This window comes from Anser cygnoides, chromosome 10, assembly GCF_040182565.1.
Source record: "Anser cygnoides isolate HZ-2024a breed goose chromosome 10, Taihu_goose_T2T_genome, whole genome shotgun sequence".
Lineage (NCBI taxonomy): Eukaryota > Metazoa > Chordata > Aves > Anseriformes > Anatidae > Anser > Anser cygnoides.
In genome coordinates this window covers 9503521-9525755 of record NC_089882.1, presented here as the reverse complement: position 1 = coordinate 9525755, position 22235 = coordinate 9503521, and the positions used below count along the sequence as shown (strand labels likewise).

The following is a 22235-nucleotide window of genomic DNA, read 5'->3' as shown; positions in this document are numbered from 1 at the left end:
CGTGTGTGCTCGGAGAGCTAACGAGAGAAATTGCGGTATCAGGTGGCAGGGTGGAGAAAACGGCATGGGGAGGGAGGCTGAGCGCAGGCAGCCTCTGCCCCGCTGCCACCGGGATGTGCTACGTGCCAGCGGCCACGGGAGGATCAGGAGAGCGAAGGATGAGAAGGACGCACGGAGCCCCTTGGCGATGTCCCCAGGCCGGGACAAGGGGCTCTGTAAAAATCTTGCACTGTTAAAAATTGAGCATCTCCAGGCACGGGGTTTCTGCAGCCTCCCTGGGCAAACCGTACAAACTTCAAGATCTTGCCCTGGAGATGTTCAGTACTCCTCCTTTCCCCTCGTTAAAAACAGAAGATTAACAGTTTTAATTACAAGTATTTTCTTTATGTTAGGATATGCTGTTTCATGGGAACAATACTCAGCGTCCTAAGAGTATCTTTCTGCTCCTATGATATGGTTTCCATGACTTCTTCACATAGGTCTCACTTACTCAACTTCACTCGATCATCTTCCAGCTCCCTATAATTAAAAATAATTCCCCAGAGTAAAAACTTAATATAAAAATGTACATTTCAAACGTGAGATGAAACTGCAAAAGCAAGATCCCCAACCACAACTCAAAGCAGGAGGGCGTTAAGTGAGTTAACGCCGGTGCTCGATCGTGTGAATAGTGACCAGAGCAATAAGATGCTGGTGCTGCTGATGCCCTGGTGCTGAGCTGATGGGTTTTGGGGGACACGTGGGGCCACTAGCCCGCCCGGCAGCTCCCTCTACCACGTTAGGCATTGCTGCGGCCACAGGATGAGCATCCGAGCCCGGAGCAGCTCAGCGCCGCCCCGGCGTGCCGCATGCCTTTCCTTATACAGGGTGCTGAGCTGCACGTCCTGCGCAGGGACAAACCCTCGACTTGGCCAGCCACCAGCCTCAGCTGAACACCGCCACCTTGTCTGGAACCGCTGCTGCTCCCCAGCTCGGCTCGCAGCCTCAGCCAAGGAACCCGATGCTGCCGGGGGTGAGAGCAGGCGGTTGTCTTCTGTTGGTTGGGTGGTGTTTATTTTTTATTATTTTTTTTTGAAAGCAGGAAGGAATTAAGGCCAATCGCTCTCTGGAAATCCCGTCTTCATTCCTGAGCCCTTCTGTCCTGCTCTCAGCCACGCTGGGGTGGCTCGTGCTAGTCCTTGAGAATGCAGAAAGGATCTGCAAGCCCCTCTTGGGGAAGTCCTGCCCCAGAGAGTAATGGAGATGCCCAGCAAGGGAGAGGCTGGAGATTTTGGTGCTGTTCCTGGAAGCTGGGAGCATCCCAGAACCTCACCCGACTCCAGAGCTGAGAACTAGCAAAGAGAAGGCCAGAGATGCCGTGATTCCTAAGAAAGCAGGGGGAGCTGACAGCACGGCCAACCTCGGGCATGGAGAGCAAATCCAGGAGCTGCCAGCCGGAAGCAAAGAAGAGAGGGAAGGTGCTGAGGGAGGCACGGGCTGTGGAGCATCCTAGCACGTCCGCTCCGCGTGGAGCTGCGCGTGGGGACAGCCCTGCAGCCAGGCCGGGAGGGAGGGAGGGGAGAAAACCGGGAGAAAATGACATTTCCTGGTTTCAGATGGAGCTGGAGAGAGGCCCGCCTCGAACTGACTGCACGTGGCATGAAGCAGCAGTGGCCTGAAAACAGATTGAAAAATTTGTTGTACTCAGGGTCAGCAATTCATCGGGTGAAGTTACAAGACGGATGCGTTTGATTTTGCGACGGCTGCGTGATGTGGTGCTCCTGGCACCGGGGAGGCCCCAGCCTGTCCCGTTACCTCCCCACCCACTGCTGGCACACGCTGCATCCACCAGCCCTCACCTGAGCCCTCTTCTTTCTGCAGCCAAAACCAGGCATAAAAGGGGAATGTAAAGGAAACAGGGCCAAACAGATCAAGTGGAGAGCCTGGCTGCAAAGTCCCTCTTGCTTGGGATGCAGAAGCATGCTTCCAACCTAGGTGCACATCCGTGAGATTCAACATGAGTCAAACTGACCAACAAGGTCTCTGGGACAAGGATCTCTCTTGTTACACACGGCAGTCAGCAAATAACGCAGCGAACGGCACCAAAGCGACCCGTGCCCAGTTTAGGACACTTTAAAGCTGTGGCAGAAACGTTAAAATTCCTCTTGGACAAAGAAGGAGCTCGGCAAACTGCTCTTATCATCTACCCGCGCTGCTTATCTCTGTTCCTCACTCGTTTCTTCCGCGATGGAAATAAATGGCTTGTACCAGGGAGCGATGTGAGGAACAGAGCCTTGTCCGCAGCCGGGCCACGAGACGCCTGTGCTCCGCTGTCATGAAGGATTTGCATGCATTTGTGAGCACATTAGCATGCAAGGTTGGGAATCCCTCAAAAAGCAATCCTCTGCTCAGCTCGGATGTGATGTCTGAAAAATAATGGGACGATTCCCTTGCATCGTTGCGTAGAGTGATTTTTTTTTTTTTCCAGGATTGAGCCATCATTCTGATTGCAATCAGACTTTTCGGTCAGTTGTATGTCACTAAACCACAAGGCTTCATAGGAAAAGGGAGAGGCTGCGGATTTGGGGCAGCTCATGTGACCCCTGAGCCTCTTAACAAGGGCTTCTTAATGTCTCTGCCTGTTATCTCCTCCCTTCATTTGAGAGCTAATGAGGCATCCTCCCACCCCGAGCGAGCTCCAGCTACACGGACCCGTCTCTCCAGATCCCACAGGCAAGGCAAACATTTGTCCTGACTGAAAAACGAACGCGGCCCTTCACTCCTGCACCCAGCGCCCTGCAGCTCTCCTCCAGTGCGGGCAGTGCCCTCCCATTTTACAGACGGGGAAGCTGAGGCACGGCAGCAGAGCTCTGCCTACGAATTCACCATGGCAGGCTGAAAGAAGAGTGGCTGACCGGCACCCCACGTTGGAGCTGAAGCTCTGCGTCCTCCTCCAACTCCTCTAACACCATATTTACATTACATATTACCCCGGGCAGCTGCTGCCCAGAGGTGCCCAGTGCCCACAGAGCTCAGCTACGAAGTGGCATCTCTCTGGACAAAACGTTTCTGCCACTTTTACACTCTTCTGGACTCACTTCAGCCAGGAAAAACAAACACAGCTATCAGCAGGAATGAACCGCAAAGACTTTGTGAGACCAGGGTTGAAAAGAAAGCTTAAAAAAAGCTTTTATCTGCAAAACCGGGGTGCAAAAGGCTAACAGAGGTGAACTAGCCATGGGCATTTGTGGTAGCAGTAATCTAAAGTCTGAGGACAAGGTGCCCTTGGTGGCCTCTAAGTACAGCTCAGTTGACCCAGGATGCTCGGATCAAGCAGTTGGCTTAAGAGATCACCATAAGGCAGCAGCAAGAGAGCAGGTAGCACAGTAATGCCACGAAACTAAGGAAGGGAGAAATAACCCAGCAACCAAACTACCCCGACAGCTGCAGCTCCTCCTGATCTCAGTGCTGACAGCCAAGCATGCACAGGCTGCGCACCTCCAGAAAGGCTTGCAGCACATTATTTTATTTCCCTCCGACCTTCACGGTGCCAACAGCAGCAATTGCTAAGGCACTCAGGTTGGTGTTGAAACTTTTATGACAAAGCCCATTTCCACTCCTGGAAAAATTCTCCCCTCCTGGCTGATGCTGTCCATGCTCGGATTCAGACTGGAGACTAATTTTACTTTTAAGACTTGGTAAAAATCCTTTACCACTGCAAGATTTGTTCGTGCTTAATTAAGAAGAAAAAAGAACTATCCCCACTGTCGCCAATTTCAGCGAAATATGAGCAAACCAGCCTAGGATGGTTTTCCACTTGGTCTGCCTTCATGGTGAGTTCAAGCAGCAGGTGGAGCATCTGCCCGCAGGTCCCCACTGCTGTCCCCAAATCCTGCTCCCCTGGGGCACGGCCCCAGGCAGCCTCCAGTTTTGCTGTCTGTCGTCTTCAGCCCCACGTGGTAGACAAGAACCACCAACACACAAAGCTGGGCACCTGAACGATGAGACCAAGGAGTTGGGGCAAAACAGTGCACAATTTACCGGGGGGGGGGGGGGGGGGGGGGGGGGAAATAAAACCACCACCACCAAATCCCCAGGCTGGGTTCTCTTTGTGCATTCCTAGACAGGCAAGAAAGCAGGACTGCATCCAAAACCATGGCCAGAGCTCTCAGCGGCACCACGGGACGGATTAAAACACACCAACCTTCCCGTGCTCAGGTGCCACCCTGTGGCTAAACCCAGCTGGAGGAGCTGGGGTGCTTTGTGGGTGGGCTCGTGGAGCCCAGGGGCGCCCCAGCTCTCTCCAGTAACACCAGTCCCCTCCCGAGCTGGGCGAGAGCCCCGGGGTGCTGAGCACGCTCCCGATCCAGATCCAGACTGCTCCCCCGAGCTGCAGCCCCCAACCCTGACCACGACAGATCCAACGCGTAAAGGTAAGATGCTTAAATTAAGGAGTATTAATAACGTGGCAGACCTCAGATGAAGCCTATTTGGAGTTCCCAAGATACTGTGCAGAGGATGCAGCACTTTTATTTCCCGTAACGTAGGACAGACAGGGGTGGGCTCCCTGCTAGCCGGTGCGAGCTGCAGACCAAGCACGGGAGAGAAGAGCGCGATGCAGCGAGCCCCATCCCTGGCCAGGCAGGCCAGCAGGAGGGGAGGTGTCCAACAGGCTGCTCTGACACATCCTAAGCGACGGAGGCAGCCTGCCAGCTCAGGCTCACATCTCAACATATCTGTTGTTTTTTTTTTTTCCCCTTAAAGGTCCAGCCCTTAGAATACAGAAAGGAAAACAACCGCCTATTTTTCCCCAGTCACAGAGATGAAATGCAAGCGTTAGTTTCCAAGTCAGAGAGCACAACAGGCTCGGTAACAACCCCAAAGCTGGTAGGGAAACAATCCTTACAACAATCTCATGATTTTGGGAAGGGAGCCCCGGGAGGGGGGCTGGGGACACCTGGGGGGGTTTGGTGTCCCCTGTGGCAGGACAAGCCCTGCCCCGGAGCTCAGCTCTGCCTGGCAGGGACCGAGCCCTCGCTCCGGGCTTTGCTCAGCATCGCTCCCTGCCCAGCTGCCCAGCACTGCCCTACGCCACGGGTTATCTTGTCGGATTTTTAATTACATCGTTCAGCGGCTTTGCAGCCCAACGAGACACAGAGCTGTATCTCAACGGGTTTCTTTCCACTGCTTAACCGTAGGAAGAGAACTGCCTCCAACCTCAGGCTCTAGCAAGACGTAGGCTCTACCTCTCGATCCAGAACCAGCTCTCCACGAGCCAGGGAGCAGCCCGGCTCTGCTCAGCATGCAGATCCTCACAGTCCCGTCTGCCTAACACCAGCCTCTCCGTGAGCAGGATTTATCCCCCCCGTCCCTCTCCCTTCGCCCCCCAGTTCCAGCTCCTGCAGTGTGCCCCCCCAGCAGCGGTCCTTGCCCAGCAGCGAGGCCGGAGCCGGAGCGGTGACGTGCCCCGGGGCTGTCTGTGCCGGCTAAAGGGACTTCACCCGCTCCCATTTGCGGCATGACAAGCAGAAACCAGGGGAAGCAGCGAACCCCTTTCAATCTCAGCGCATCCTAGGCCGCGCGTCCTAAAGGAAAAAACCTGACTGATAGGCAAAATGCTCAGACGCGGGATAAACTACGCTCGAGACTGTAATTATTTCAATAGTTGAGGCTCAGACAGCGTCCCCCGAGAGCGGCAGTGCTGACCCAGTTGTGCAAGCAATCGCTGCCAGACTGCTCTGTGTGTGTGTGTGTGTGTGTGTGCCGGCTCACCCCCAGCCGGGCTGCCACCAGCGAGTGCACGAGGCTGGGTCGTTTTGTTCAGCCCCATCCGCCTGGTATGAAACAAGCAGCAGGAGAAGATTAAAACGCGAAGCAAAACGTAATCTGGTTAGCTGCAGACAGTTTTACTCGACAAATCTTTATCGCGGGCTCAAGCCGGCACCCTTATAAGCACAAGGCATTGATGTGAGACGTTCGAGTGCTCCCACAGCAGGTGAAAAAATAGCGGAATAAAAATAAGTCAGATAAGTTACAAGATAAGGGAGCTAAAACTGAAAGGATGACACTGCATCTGGTGCGAATAATTATTTTGGCATTATTCTGCCCAGTGCTAATCCTCAACAGCTCGAACAGATTCAATCACTGTTTAACCAAGGAATCATGACTACAAAACAAAGAGTAACTGGATTAAAATCTTTCCATGGTCACAGGTCACGTCTGTGTCACATCTGCTTAAAACGTTCCTCCAAGGAATAGAGAAAAAAAAAAAAAAGAAGATTTGACTTTAAAAGATTGCATTGAAATACACAGCCTCCAGGTTTCAGTTCTAGCTTGGTTTATACTTAGACATTCTGGCATTGCAAAGAAGGACGCATTATTACTTTAAAACTGTCTGTTCTCAGGAATCCAAACCCAGCACAATAAACATCCGAACAGTAATGTCATCATCCACAACACCAGCCTGCACACAGCCTGCTCAGAAAATGCCCAGAGAACCCAGGCTTCCTGAGGCTGCGCTTGCCAAAGCAATAAAATTAGCACTGAGAGATGAGGGTTTTTTAATACTTATTTAAAGCCAGCTGAGCCTTTCTGATTATTTTTAAAATGAAAAATCTGTTCGAGTGGCATCACCACTGCTGACTTCCTGCAGCTGCAGCGACGCAATTTAACCATTAACCTTTTACATCCATAAACAACGAGAACAGCAAGGGCTGAAAAAAAAAAACCCACAGCCCCTCTAAAGGTCGCCGCTAACTAACAGCGCGTGGAGCAAAGTTACCAGGCAGCTACGTGCACGCACAGAGCACCGCTCATCCCTCCTCCCTTCTGCTTTCCATTCCTCCCAAAAATACATGACGACTCCGAAGCTGTTGCAAAAAAGGCAGCCTCTTACCTGTCCCCGCCGCTGACGGTGGCCGCGCTAGTTGTGACAGCTCGCTTTGGGCTGGCGAGCTGCTCCCCGGCACGCCGCGAGCACCGCAGTGCAATAAAGCATCCTGGATGCTCGCAGAACAGCGCAACAGCCCGGCCGGGGCGATGGTGAGGAAGGCAGCGGGGCTCCGGCTGCTCAGAGCAGGCTCGTGCTCGACGCGGTGTAGCAGCGGAGAAAAACACCCGTGGAAAACCGCGCCGCTCCTGCCCCACGCGTCAAGCTTTTGCTTCCATCGCCTCGCTCGAATCACAGCTCCGGGTGGCGGGGGGTGCCTCCCTCTCTGCTCCCAACTCGGCCGAATCCAGCAGCCCCCCGAGCTGCCTCCCCCTCAGTGACCCTCGGCGGTGGCAGTGGGACGTCCGACTTGCTCTGCGAGCGCCGGGCACTAAGGGGCAGAGATGCAGCCCGCGGAGAAGAATTGCGGGAGCGGCGCGGGGCTCTGCTGTTGCATTGCTCTCCTCTGCTGCATGCTAATGAGCAATGATGTCAGCCAGCCAAAGGCACCGCATCCGGACCGCGCGCCGCCACGGCCCGGCCACCCTCGCATTGATTTACATGGAAATCAGCCCGCTCCTATAAATCAATAAGCCCCGCGGGCTGCTTTGGGAAAGGGAGAGCAAATCCTTCCCTCTGGCTCGCATGTGCGCCTTTCAAAGAGTTGGCTCCGCACCAGCCGCCCAAATTGAATGGTGTGAAGACACTAATTATCCTTCCCCAACCATCGCCTCATTTGATGCTGACCCAATCGCAACTTGCTGTCAAACTTAAGGCACAGCTTCGTAGGTAAGCGGGCTATTAAAGCAACGATCTGCTGGCTCTGAGCAACGGATCATTTTTCTCCTGGCTTTCAGTGCCCTCTTAATTATTTTCTGCAGTCACTCGCTACGATTCCCCACTGGTTTCTCAGACGCAGCCTGTTTGCGCACCAGCAGGGCTAAATATTCTGGGAAATGCGAGTTATTAGCGTGGCATTTCGGTTGCCGCATATTTTAATGCGTTTTCTCTGCTACGGCCCCCAGAGATGCCCCGCTCACACCTTTTCTGAGCGCCTCGGGCAGGCGCTGCGGCCCCCGGGGAGCAGCTGCCCCAGCGGGGATGCTGAAGCCTCCTGCCCCGCGGGGGGAAAAGCAAAGGCACGGAGGGATGGAGCTCCGCTGCTGGGAGCTCTCAGCTCGTTGCTTGGGAATAAGGTGGCAAACGAAGCTGTGGTGTTTGCAGAGTGAAATTTCAAAACCTCATTTCCGTGTTTTGGGACGATAAAAGAGGCAAATAAAACGTTCCCAACGTGTACTGTTTCCACGGCGTGCTCCTGGCTTCCAGGGCCTAGCTCCAGCTTTGCGAGCCCTTGCTTTTGGCAGTGCTAACCGTGTTTACAGAACACAGACGGGTGCGGAAACTACAGCTGCGAGTCTTCCTCCAGCCTAAAAATGCCTTAAATTATCATTATTAAGGCTCATAAATTAGGTTTCATTACAGAGCATTATGCTCAAAGTACGCAGGGCGAGCCCTTCGGCTGGGACTCCCCAGCCCAGCGCCGCCCAACTCACCCGGCCCAGCACAAGGCGCAGGACAGACAGACAGGCAGACAGGGGACGTGCAGAGCCCTCACCCGGCTCAGGCATCACGTTAGATGAAAGGCAACATTCATGGCTATTAATGAAATACTTGAACACTTTCTTACTCCCCTCTCTTTTTGAATCAGAAGCAGCAAGTGCAGGAGTTGATCCCTGAATCTGTTCCTGTGCCCAGCCGGGTCAAAGCTTCCCCTGGTGGCAGCAGCAGCACCACCACCTCTGATGAGTGACACCGAGGAAGATCCCCTCCAACCACACTTGCAGGAAAAAAAAGCCCCCCTGCCCTCCAGCCTCCTAAGCTGACACATTTTGTCCCCTCCAGCTTTCGCCGGCATTGCAGGCAGGCTGTCAGCTCGCCTCTGTCTGGTGAGCATGCCAAGGCCCCAGGATGACGTATTTTCCCTCTTAACTTCAGAACACGTTAATTAAAATACAAAGGAAGTGAGACAAAACTGAACGGGGCAAAAGCAAATAAAGAAGCCTGCTTGTAAAATGATAATGTAGAGCAGAAACTCTGCAGAGCAGAAATTACCCGTGTTTACTGTAACAACCTTCCCTGGAAGTATGTTGTTAAAAGCACACAGCACTAACAGGGGCTGCGGCTAGCACAAAGAACACGCACCGCTCAATATGACAGGTCCTGTAGGTGCTAATTTTCACTGAATACATGAGTAAAACGCCTGCCTTTATCTGCATTAACTTCCAAGGAGCGAAGGCCCCGAGCTATAAACACTGGGGAGCAAGGCGTCAATTAGTGCGAGTGCCACTCGAGCAGGAGCCCCGCCGGCAGGGTGCGAGCTCCCGAGCCCACCTCTCCTACACGTGCTCGGTGTCACTCGCCCTGCAGCAGCTTGGAACCCCCAGAATCAGCCTGGCACAGCCCCGAGGGCAGGGAGATGGACGTGCGAGCCCCAGGCACCCAACCGGGCGTCCTACAGCAGAGCTGAGTCCCGCAGCACGTTTCGCTTGGCTGTCTTGGCCAACTGGGTCATCCCAAAGGAAGGGATCGCACCAGAAACTGCGAACTTTTAAGCGTAAGCTGATGCACGAAGATGAAACGTGGGTGAGAATCATGAGCTGATGTAAAGGATCGGCCAAGCCACTGCTTAGAGCATCTCAGCTGCACGGCTACGAGCGAGAGCGCGCGGTGTCTCCAAACAGCAAGTCTAATCAGTTCCTGGCAGACTTCCTGCTCTGATGCTCACAGGCCTAAATATCCCCCAAATCCAATGAATGGGCTATTCTGAGACAAGAAATCAGATTAGAAGATGCCACTTGTGGACACACGACTGTCTTCGGAAAGTGGAAATGAGCCTTCCTGCTCCGAGAGCTGCCAGCGCGTTGGCAATTGCTCCGTATTACTGCTACCTACTCAGCGCCTGTGAAAAGGTCATGTGTTGGAATAACTCCAGAAGGCACGCGGTATTTCTTGATAGATGCTGCAAATTACGCAGGTGAAATGGGCGTTTCATTAAGCAGCAAGGTGAGGACTGAGCCGGCGGAGCATATTTCTGAAGGTCACATGAAGGACTTGCATCGTTACAGGGATGGATGCTGACAACTACCCGCAGGGAAGCGAATACTCCGGACGACCCGAGGTAAAACCTGAGCTACCGAAATAGAAAAGCAATTGCATCAGAGCAGGAAGCCATGCTCAGGTTCACAAGTGTGTGATGGCCAGCTCTGCTTGTAACCACAGCCACTTCTTTCTGCCCTCTGCTCCAGGTTTTAAAGGCAAAGACCCAAGCTTTAAACTTCCTGACATTTGCACAAACTCATCCCTACAGCTGGTATGAAAAGTCGCTGTAAAACAGCCCGCATCTTTCAAGTGCTGTCTTCTTTTATCACCTTGGCGTATCGATCAGCCGCCAGGCTCCACGTGATGCTGTTTGTGATCACAGCGAGCTACAAGGCACGGCCACGTGCAGCCACAGCAGCCTGGCACCCTCAAGGTCACCGGCTGCTAAACCTGACGGATGTCAGGTCAAGTTGCCTTTCTGAATTATTTAGTGAACATCCTCTGCTTGTCAGGGACGTGCTACCTCGGGATGCTGTGCAGGCTCCAGCTTCTGCCATCCCAGAAAGCTGCCCATGGGGCAAAGGCTGTCCCCTGCTCTCCTGGGCTGCTCGGGGACGGTGACACAGCAGGTCAGCAGCTCCCCTTCGCCACGCCTGGCTTTGTGCACAACAACAGCTTACTTTCCCACCTCTCTTTCTACCCACAGAAATGCAGAACTGGATATGTGCAGCGTTTTGTTTTTTTCCCCCTCCGTTCCCACACTCGCCCTGTAATTTGCACAGCGATCTCCGCTCTCCCAGCCAGCGCTGGCTCCGACGCCAGGACGGGCTGTGCTCTGCGCAGTCCCAGCGCGCTGCCTGGGGCTGGGGACATCTGGGGCACGAGCAGGGACACCAGCAGGACCTCCTGCCCGAGGCCACAGGGCAGCAATGAACAGCAGAGCAAGCAGCTCTGCAAACACCAGAGGGGAACACCAGGGTGCAAAGCAGCAAAGCCTCCTGCGGCACTGCTCCCAGGGGAGCCAGTCCTGTTCCACCCAGCCAGACGCTGGCTCTTGAGGAGATGCAGAGCATGCGGGGTTGTGCCCAAGGTGCATGGAAAGCTCTTTGGAGAACCCAAGCCATGAAACGTAGGTCAGAACTTTAAATTAGATTCAGCTTTTTCCGTTTTTTTTTTTTTTTTTTTAAGTGAGGCAGCAGGCCCCCCCATAGCTCTTAGTGCCGGAACTGGGGATGCCTTATCTCCAAAGAATTCTGAGCAAAAACAGGGTAGATGGAGAGGCAAAGGAACTAGCATCCGATGCAGACCGTTAATCCCCAAACCCCAGCCTGCTCGGCTCTTCCCCAGGCCTGCCGTTCGTACCTTCACGTGGCTGCTGCCATGCGCGAGACAGACACGTTCCTCCTGCTGTTGCTGCTGCTGCGCTTCACTTATTTTTGGCAGACGCACGGGTGAGGATCCGTGCTGTCAGTCTGCAAGGAGGAATTTAGTTTTGAAAACCGTATCGAGCCCAGCAGCAGACGACGCAGAAGGAGAGGTACAGCCTGTAAATACCGCAGACGATTTCAGACAGCTATCGGTGCTCCCTGCTAATTCAGCCAGCGAGACAGACCCGACCCTCACCGGCGCTACCCTTCACGTGCAGCCCACGTGCCCTGGCACCCCTGGAGCACACAAACCTGCGATTTCAGGTGGCTGGTGACGAGGTGGGAGGACCTGGCACCATGCACACGCAGCCCAGCGAGCACACAGCCTGGGTGCACGCACACTGACAGCGCGCCCCGGTGCCGGAGCTGCAGGCTGGATTTCCATCCATCGCTGTATTCCACACCCCCCCCCCCTTTTTTTTAATCACCTTAATGCAAGAAGCTTTACACAGCTTAGCAACAATAAGGCTTTTCATAGCCTCCGGCTTGAACTCTGCACTACTACGTTTTTTTACTTTTGTACGTTAAAATCAAATTTGTAACAGAATGCGAACAACAATCTGCATGCTCATGTTTTGTTTCTTCCCCCTTTGCTAGCCTGACAGTATTCTCATCTGAACGCTTTTTAATAGTGTCCCTTAATAATGTCTACAAAAGCCTCATTAGAGCACTGCGTCGAAACTTAAGCTAAATAAACTCAAAGCACTACTTTTTAATTAAATATTTTTCTTGGGGCCTTTCCATGAACAATAAAGCACTCAGTGAAAATATGCTACGAAGGAAATCCATAAATCTTCAGCTTATCTTGCGGTGTGGTTTTCTAAAGATCTAAACACCTTTGATCGGTTACACAAATTAATTTTCCATTTACAAAAAATAGAAGCTGCATGTACAGGATAACCCCGCGCTACCACGTACCTCGGCAGCAGCTCAGGGCTCCCTCGCTGCAGCCCTTCTCACCACCACCTGACACTGCCAGGGTCGCTGTCACTGTAGATGATTTTTTATTTATTTATTTTTGCTTCAAACCTGTCTGATAGGGTGTTTTGGGTCACTGGTTGTGCCCTGAGGGTTTCATGTCTTTGCTCACAGCGCTCCCCTCAGCGCCATGCACGAAGAAGGCTCTGCCTCCACCCGCTCCCCCCAAAACCCCATTATCGCCGTGTTTTCCTTTCCCAGCACGTTCAGCTGTCTCCACGCTCAGCAGCAAGTCTCGAGCCAGCCCAGGGCCCTGCCCAAGCAACACGAGCAGGGTTTGTACGCACCGAACCCCAACCGCGCCAGCCTTCCCTGGCTGGCGGCTGGATTTCGGCACTGCCCCTTGCCTGGGCTGGGCACGGCCCCGGGCAGCATGTGTTGGCCAAACTGCCCAGAAGCAACCAGTGGTTTAAGACAGCCGTGTTTCTGCTCTGACATGGCCAGATAGGAGTGCTTGCTCTTGGCCAGCTAGGAGGAAAGACCTGCTCGGTCCCCAGCTGCATTTAATGCAGCGAGGTAACGCCAGCACGTTTTAGATTCATCTCCTGCTCCTGTAACGTATCACACGTCTATGAGGAGAATGTGTGTTTGTCGCCAGCATAAATGGGCTTTCATGATGCGGCGAGTCTTTTACGTTTCCAAGTGTATCTGCAAATGCAGGGAGACCGACTGTGGTCAGGAATGCGGTGGGTCACCACGTCGGGTAATGCACAGCCTCCTTAATGCTCAGTGGGAAGAGAGGTGCCAAAATGGGCTTTGATTTCCTACCTTCGCATTAAGTTAAACAAAAATAAATAAAATAAAATAATAGCAGCTCAACTTAATTTCACTGGACCCAGCCCATTCTAGACCAGAGCCCCATACAACCTGCCCAGAGTGCACAGGGCAGGTCAATGCCTTTTGGGATACTGCAAGGCTTACAGCCTGCCTGTCCTGGTACGAAGGCTGGATGGAGCCCACGTGTCCCTGAGACAGCCTGGCACTGGATACAAATGACAATAGTTGTTTGCTATCCTTCCCTTTGTTTTAATTAGGAACAACAATTTGTTATCGTGGCTTGACATTTGCTCACACTCAGGGATAAATTGTTTCCTCGAATGATACGCTGAGATTACAATGGGTTTTGCGTGTTTGTATTGGTTTTAGTAGCTCATAACAAACCATGAAATTCATTACTCTTGCCACAAGCACCCATGAGATATGCCAACCAGGGTGTGATTTATACAGAGCTCGACTCTGAAATTAAAAGATTTTAGTGTTGCCTGCAAGAACTCAAAGATTCAAAATTTTATACAGCTGAGTTACAAAAAAGTCTCGGGCTCAAGCTATTCCATTGTTTTATCTACCTAAGGAGCCTGAGCATTGAAGTCAGGGTAAAAACAAATCACTAAATATTAATTGATTTAAGCGTATAATTTGAACAGTCTTTTTAGCTATAAGCCTTCTGGCCTGGAAGTTACTTCATTATCTTCTTTAACCGCTTAGATGCTACATACAGGAAGATACTTAACAGCAAAACTTCTCTGCTCCAAGATTTTCGGCAACAACACTGGAAGAAATCACTGGAAAGCAGCCCGTGCCTCAGCATCCTTAGCAGAAAAGGCCTGTCAGTCATCCTGCAGCCCCGTTTCTCAGCGCCACGTCAGGCCTCGTACATCACGCACAATACACAAATCGCCAGCCCCATCAAGGCCATTAGAGCTGCTCAGCCCGTCACGGAAAGGTCAGGCTGGCGCTGCCGGCGCGGGATCAATCACAGCCCTCATCAAAGGCGGCCACGGCCGAGCCCGCGAGAGCGCACAGCTGGAAACCCCAATCCCTCCCCTTTATGAGCTGTCATCTTCTAAACCGTTCTCCCTTATTGTAAAACATGGCCAAGCGTTTATCTTATCGCAATCTACAGGGAAACGCAACTAAACCAGCTGCCGAGCAAGCGGGGGCGAGCAGGACTCCAAGGGAGGGATTAAGACCATATCAGGCCTGGGTCGAGCAGGGACGTGGCCCTAACCCCAGCGCAGCTCCCGGGGAGGCTGTGGGGTCCCAGCTCTCCTCGCTGCCTCTTGAGATGGGCACAAGCAGCGCACAGCCCTCGCTCCGACCACCCTTGTGCTGCTAAGCCTGGTCTTCCAGGTGGTGCGTCCCATGCAGGGGGGGTCCTTGGAGCATCCCTCCACGCCTTGTCCCCACTCGCCCTATGTAACAGGCTAGAAAAAGGTCAAAGCCACCTTGCGAGGAGGCGCTGGGTGATGCCACGATGGCAACAACGAGGCGCAGCGTGCAGATGTCCCCAGCCAGGGGACTGCGCGAGTGCCCCACACCCGTGGAGGAGCACGGGGGAGACACAAACATCACCGCGCGGGGGGCCCCAAATGGGAGCCTTGGGTGCAGAGCTTGAGGGCACCACCAGCACTGGCTCACCAGGGCAGTAAAACTCCATCGCTCACATTTAACGTGGAGACAACAGCAATACTGACTGCTATTGCTCCCACCAGCCAGTACAGACTGAAAACCACAGGCCATTTCTTCCCTTCTTTTTTTTTTTTTTTCCTACCAAACCCTGCTGCACGCAGCATTATCTTCAAAGGGTAAAGCAAACATGTTTGCTAAACATTAGCAGACTAAATACATCAGCCCTTTAGAACCAATTATTGCTGTTAGAGATTTAGTGAGTCTCATTGTTTCGTGGCTCAGAAAGCATTTTCCAGGCTGCTTTGGAGCAGGCTGATCTTCAAAGCGAATAACCCCCCGACTCGTCCCCCAAATAGAAACCAGGTGGGCATCCAGAGGAGCCGTGATTTCTTTTTTTTTTTTTGTGGAGATTTAACTTGCATCGTCTCCTCGCAACAAAAGAACAGCTGCAATTTTGGGGGTCAGGGCGCTCGAGTCCAAAACGGGGGATCAAAACCCTTTGCTCCACCGTCACACAGGAGGCAGAGCCAGCCACGCTGCCGGGGCACAGGAGCTGTGCCACATCTCACCCTTCCGTGCCCTTATTTCAGGGCAGATCAGCAAATCCCCAACGTTCCTCCTACGTGCCAAACAGGATTATTCCCCCGCAGCAGCACGGGGAAGCAGAGGGGGAGCACAGCTGGGCTCCTCGCGGAACAAAACACTTCAACTGTACCTCCAAAAGACAGTCCCCGTCTCAAAGACGAGCAACCACGGATGGCCAAGCAGACAGATGGGGGAAGGAGAAGGGAAGCTCACGATACCGGTGAGACTGTTGTAATTAGTGTAATAAGCAGCAATCACAGCTCAACAGCTGCCTTCCCCTTGCTGAGAGTCTGCTCCGCGCACCAGCGCAAACCCACGGCCAAGGAGGATTTTGACACTCCCTGTACTCTGAACATCGCCGCTTTGAGGAAGTTTGGACTTGACTGGAGTTTTCTTTCCAGGTGCAATGCCGAGGGAAGCAGTCTTCCTGCTCTCCCAGCCCCTGCCCACCTGCGCAAGCAGCACCCCGTGTTACAGAAAGGTCACGAAACCAGGCTCGGTTTTGGTGTTGACTGACTTCGTATGGGGCTTACAACAAGACCTCATCGCCCCTAAGCTGAGACCAACCTTCTGAAGTCCAAAGAGCCTCAGAGAGGAACCATGATACAGAAAACAGCAAAACGTGGCAAATCATTTACTGTAGTTATGCCACCAGCCTTGCCTCCAACCAGTTTTAGGGGCTTGCTGGATCGCAAACGCAGCAAGCGCAGGCACGGCAAAGATGCTTGTGTGACAGCTACGGGTCCCAAAGGGCAAAATACGTCATGGCTTAGACCCAGGCTGCTTCTGAGTCCCTGGGCACACTGTGAACACATTCCCAGGGAGAACTGCTCCTTCTTGCTGCCTTCTGCCAGCCCTTTGTCTACACGGATGGTCAACGGGAGCCGTCGGATGCTCGGGCCCTAATGGATATTTTGGCAGGAGTTAAGCATGGAGCTCTCACTGATTTTTAGTGGGTGTTAGACACTGATTAAGTGTCTAATGTGAAGATGTTCGGAGGTGTGAGCTCTAAACTCTTTATGCGAGGGTCTGTCTCCCACACTGTGGGTCCTACAGTGCTTCAGAAAATGAGCGGGCTGAGAAAACAAATAATGACAAGCTCGGAAAGCAGAAAATGTTTACACCAAGGAAATTTAACCCCTCCTTTAAACAAGCTCCAGACCAGGCTGGGCAGGAGAGCCAAGGACTAATTGCAACCAGGCGGCGAACTGCTGGAACCAGCATGTCAACAAACACAGCGCCAAAGGGTTAAAAAACATGCAACGCGAAGCCAGAACAAAGATTTCTTTAATTTCCCTGTGCAAAGAAACACGTTTGTATTTTCCCTGACAAGCGGCCCGTCAAAGCGACAAAAGAAGAGCAAAAGAGCCATTTGTTGTGACTTTGATCAGACCCAGCTCCCCAAAAGCGCCGCGGGTCGCCGCGTGCGCAAGGCGCAGCCACGAGCAGCCGCCCCGTTAACGAAGGCTAACGAGCAGCAAGGTGAGCCCAGAGTTAATCAACGCCGGCTTACGCAGCGTGCACCAACGCCTCGGCTTATGCAGAGTGACAAAACACAACACGGCAGCAGCGGTGAGCAACGCCGCGTCGTTTTCCTGGCGGCTGCGGGGAGCAGCACGGCGTGGTCCTCGTGCGCGGGGCGGGACGAGCCGTGCTGTCGGGAGGCAAAGAGCCCCGGCACGCTCGAGCCTTTCGCTTGCAGCTCTGCTGTAAGGCACCAGTGGAAATTAATGGGGCTTTCAAGTGCATAAATGGATGGCGGAGTCATCCACGGCGAGTCTGTTAGCTAGTTAGTTGAGATTGGCATTTATTTTATACAAGGGGCGTTCAGGTAAAGAAGATATTTTCCTTATATCTGTATACGTGCCATTTACGCTTGGCAAATAGTCCACCAAACCCATCTCCTGATGCTTTGAGGTTCACACCAAGACACTTTTTCCTCCCACGCAGACAGCTACAGCTTCGCCCACGGGTGCAGCCTGGGCTGGGCACATCTCCTCCTGGGGCAGGTGGCCCACAAAGCAGGGAGGAAGCCCCCATCCGGCAGACCTTTGCAACCTGTACAATCCAGAACAAGGTATCCCAAGACCTGACACAAGAGCTTATTTCAGAGGAACGTTTAACCTGCCATGTTGCTGGCGCTTCAGCCCTTGCACCGCTGTGGGAAGCCAACGTCCTGTGCCCTGATCCCCCACCTGAGGGTGCAACAGCCAGCAAACAAATGCAGCTCAAACGCTCAAGTGGCTTCACTTGCAAAACCTAAGTGACGCTTCAGATTTATAGCACCCGAGCAATTTGATGCCTTCTAGCCTGTTAATGAAGCAAGCCTTAATACCATTTTATCATCAGATTTAATCTTCCTGGCACCACTTCACGCCCACGGATAGCGCACTCCCTGTCTTGGTACCTTGGCGGCTGTCGGACACAGCCCCCGAGCAGCAGCTGACTCCCAGCCCCACTGAGAACTCAATCTCGGCTAATCCCATCCCTTTAAAGCAACTCAGAGTTGAGCAATCTAAAAAGGAGACGAAGTCACTTAGGCTTATCTCTCTAATTGCCTGCCTGTGAATCGGGAGGGCTGGTGTCAGCCACCTGCACTCACGCAGCGTGGAGATGAATTAATGCCGGGCAGGGAAATCAGGCCTAAAATATTTACTGTGAGCATTTTCAAACCTGTGACTGGAAGTACTGAAACGCTAGCGCTGCTGCAACGCCAGATCCAGCCCTGGCTGCGAGGAACGCGGCCGTGCCTTCCCTCTGCTCCTGCACCACGATGGGGCCTCCTCCTGCACTGCCCAGCGCCAGCATGGTGCAAATGTTAATGAATACGCCCCGTGAATATTTAATGCACATTTTCCTGCAGGTCCTGCTGTGATAAATGGCCACCTCATTACGAATGCCCACCTTTCCTTCATTTGTATCTTGGCGCAGAACAGCTACAGTTGGAACTACGTACGGGCAGCTGAACGGCCAGAAACATCAGCAGATTAACCAACACCAAGAGGACAGAGCCCAAAGACAAACTTCAGGGGAACGTGAGAGAAACGCATCCTGTTCAGAGCGAGCATTTCATCTCTGCCACCTCCCAGGATGCACAGAGAGAGGCCGAGGGAACAAGCCAGCACCACACTTTCTTTTTAGTGCAGTTATTTGTCCAGTTTTATCAGCCCTTGGCTTTTTCAATTGCACGTGGAGGTCCCAGCCCCAACGGGGGCACGCTGCCCATGCCGCATGGACACAGCCATACGTGGGTACCATGCCCACGGCTGGCTCTGCTCCGACACCTCCACCCAAAACCAGAGCTGGGCTGCTCTTCCCACATCTGAAACCAGGGAGCGTGTCCACGACTGGTCCCAGGTTACGCAAGCAAACCAGGAGTGACGTGGGGAGGGAATGGGGATTGCCTCACGCTCTCCTGGAGGCATCACCATCACTATGAGGCATCACAACGCTTGCCACGCTCAGCTGGGGCACCCAAGATACAGCCGACCACGAGAACACACCACCACGCTTGCACTTGCAGTCACAGCTATAACCATTTAGGAGTCCTGATGTAAAAGTACCCCGGGGCCTCGCAAAAGGTTTGTTAGGGGAGGGGAGTCACCTGGCCCGAATTCACAACATGAGGCTACAAATGCAGAAGACCCAAGGGAATAAAGCTGGGGTATGTTAGAACTGTCAGTAATTCTTCCCAAATATATAGTTTTGTTGGCACTGATGCTAAAAATTACCCAGAGGGCAAGCATTTAGCTCTGTTTTAGCTGGAGAGTCCCAGCTGATGTCTCTCCAACGTACACATGGAAGCAGTCTCCTTACTCAATCCACGTTTCCGCGAGTTCTGCATCAGGGGAGGCATGAAGATAAGGCTAACGAGAGGAGCGTCATTACCACACAGCACAAAGGCAAGAACAAATAGGCTCGTCTGAAGCAGGGGCTGCTGCTACATGGGTCACAAGGAGCCTCCAAAGTGCCAGAGCTGAATCTCTCTGATTCTACCCTGAGAGGGCAACAAGTGGCGGTGGGCGGGCAACACCGGTGAAGAACTGGCACCAATTGGTGGGGCTGCACCCGCAGTGCTGCGCAGGGACGCTGGGTGGTCAGGGCAGTGCTGGGAACATAAAGGAGATAAAAGATGCTCTCTGGCCTCCCGACCCAGCAGGGAGGCAGAAGTGGAGGCTTCAGCCTCCCATCTCCTGAGCGTCCTGCTTTAGGCTCACCAGGATGCTCGCCCTTGTGTCGCGGGGTGCGAGCTTTCCCAGAGGAACACTCATCCCTCCCGCACGCAGAACACACCCCAAATCTCCACCGTCCTGCAAAGTGAGGAGCCTGTGACAACCCCACTATTTTGAATATTTGAAATATCTGAGCAGGTTCCGAGCATGAGCCCATGCATTCAAGAAGACCACTTCTACACATTGCTTTGTCTACATAACCCTTCCATCGGGAACAAATGTGTATCTACACCCCACCTGGGTTTTAAATTCCCTGCTGCTGGGGGAGCAATTCCCCGAGGAGCACCGATGCCCACCCCTCAGTGTCACACCACCAAAGGCTGGCATCACTTCCACAGCCAGCCTGAAACAGCCAGGTGGGTTTCTAGGTCGCCAGCCCCCAACTGTGCCTTCGCTCTATTGGGAACCCCACCAGAGGACTCCAGCACAAGGGGTTTCGCAGGGAGGAGCCCAGCAAACTGCCCCCCAGCCTAGGAGAGCCCTGCTTGGGCTCGCTTGTGCGCTCAAGTGAGCTGGCAGCTGCCTTTTGGAGAGGAAAAAGACCTTTTGAAAGGGGAAAAAGAGAGAAGCGTTGTGTTTTTTTTCCCCTTCTTCTTTCTCTGGGTGCACAAACAGACTCATTTAAGGCGTAAGTAGATCAAGTAGCTAATTAAGAAAATAACCGATAACTTAATCAAGATCATTAGAGGAATCAGCATGTTGCTGCCATTATTTAAATGGTACCAGAGCAAAAATATGCCTGCACAACCAGAGCTTTAAAAAAAAAAAAATCAAACCTCGGGGAGGCCGGCTCTGCCAAGAGCTGAGCACGGGGAGACTTCCACGTAACACTGCTCGCTTGTGTTACACCGAAAGCTGCGCACCATCTGAGCCTGCTTCAGGAAAACGCTCAAATCTCCTGGTAATTTCCTGCAGACAGGACATTTAATCATCCCCCGGCCTCCACCGCAAAAATGGAGGGTCAATGATTCGCACTTCCAGAGGAATTCACCCCAAGAACAAGCGCAGTCTTCTGCTGCGGGACGCAGCCCCGGCCTCTCCCCGGTGGGGGGGGGAAGCGACTTTTTAACAGAAATACAGCTCGACACGTCGGGCCCTGGGCATTCCTCTCCTTCGGCATCGTGTGCTGACTCTACTGCTCAGCGGGCTCCTGGCAGGACGGACTCCGCACCTCCGCGGGGACGTGGCGATGCACCGACTCCCTGGACATGCTGCACCCAGCCTTTTTGCATTCATTCCCACCGAGAATTTCTTTCCACTACGACACACAAGACTAGAAACACACATTTTTCGACTCCCAAACTCACCCAATTCCTTCTCCCGACCAGCGCCACGCTCCCGTGTTCCGCCACCCAGTTATTTTAAGGCTCACTCCCCCCACGGTGGGTGTTTGCTCTGCGTTTGCTCAGCACCCTGCCTCTCCCTCTAATTACTCCACCAGTTGCACGGATAAAAACATCTGCTTCGAGAGAGAAGCACACAAATAATTTGCATGGCCTAAACAAACAGAGGATGTTGGTAAACAGCCCTGCGGGGGCAAGCAGCCCGGGTCCAAATTCCTGCTCCTCCTTTGCATGAATCCTTTTTTTTTTTTTCCCCCCAACCCAACACGTTGTTTGTTACTAACTGGCGGGGCTGTAAAACACAGCTTCCTCTCTGCTTAATTCCCATAGTATTTGAAAGCAATTGAATCCAGCAAGTTTGATTAAGGGCTTAGAAGTCTTTGTTTCACTTAAAAGAAACCTTTGTTTTGCCTCAGAGAAATTGGACGTTTTCTCTGGAATTTACAATAACACAGGAAAACAAAAAACAAACATCCAAGAGTTAAAAATAACCCTTTCCCCTCTATTAAACACAGCTGCCAAAGGTTCAGGATTTGCATTTTGCCATGCCACACAAACCCCTGCAGCAGCTGAGAAGACACACACCACATTTGGAAACCGAGTGCTAAAGATAAGCCTCAGACTCCCGCAGGGTTTCGCACTTTGGATTTTTTAAACGGGTTAAAAAAAAAAAAAAAAAAAGCAGGAGCAGCTCAGACGGAGCTTTGCAAAGCCCCGACTGTGTCACCTAAAAGCTTTACGGTGTCCGTGGGTTCAAATGTGAGCACTGGGGTATTCCTGGTCCCTGCTCTGCCCCAGCACATCGAGGCCATGCCTGGCAGCGAGCACTAAAAGCTGTGGGCAACGCAGCGCTGCTACCCCGGCAGCAGCGCTCGCGAAGGCAGGCAGAAACCCGAGCTGCAAAGAAAAATCATTTCCCAACGCAAACATTTGTAGAGCATTAAAAGGGCTTATCCTTTCACATGCTATAAATCGAGCGTGATTACTTACCCGGGCTAAACGGGCACGCGCTTCACACGCCGAAACCCCCCCGGGTGACGGGCAGGGGAAGGGGGGAAGCTGGGCAGAGGCGAGGCGAGCGCCTTCGCGCCGGGACCGGGGCGCATCCTGCCGCGGTGCCCTGCCGGAGGCTGCCTGCGAGCCAGCAACTGGCTGAGGTCATCTGGGGAGTTAAAGCTCCCCGGCTGCCTCCCCAGCTCGCAGAGCGTGACGCCCACCGGAGTTTTAGCTTATTGGTGAAAATTGTAAGCCCTAA

The 22235-nt window shown here is 53.0% G+C and overlaps 1 protein-coding gene across 5 annotated transcripts in view; it reads right to left on the bottom strand.

The window, feature by feature from the left end:
- PRICKLE2 (prickle planar cell polarity protein 2) overlaps nucleotides 1–22235 on the bottom strand; it is a 100297-nt gene that overhangs the window by 32905 nt on the left and 45157 nt on the right. The window contains exon 1 of one of the 5 annotated variants that reach the window (XM_067002952.1): nucleotides 21971–22160. The exons of 3 other annotated variants lie outside the window; for them this stretch is intronic. The gene's annotated coding sequence lies outside the window, so the exon portion shown is untranslated. Of the gene's footprint in view, nucleotides 1–6874; nucleotides 7824–21970; nucleotides 22161–22235 lie in introns of those variants that run through there. One more of the 5 variants, XM_067002953.1, reaches the window with a different exon arrangement.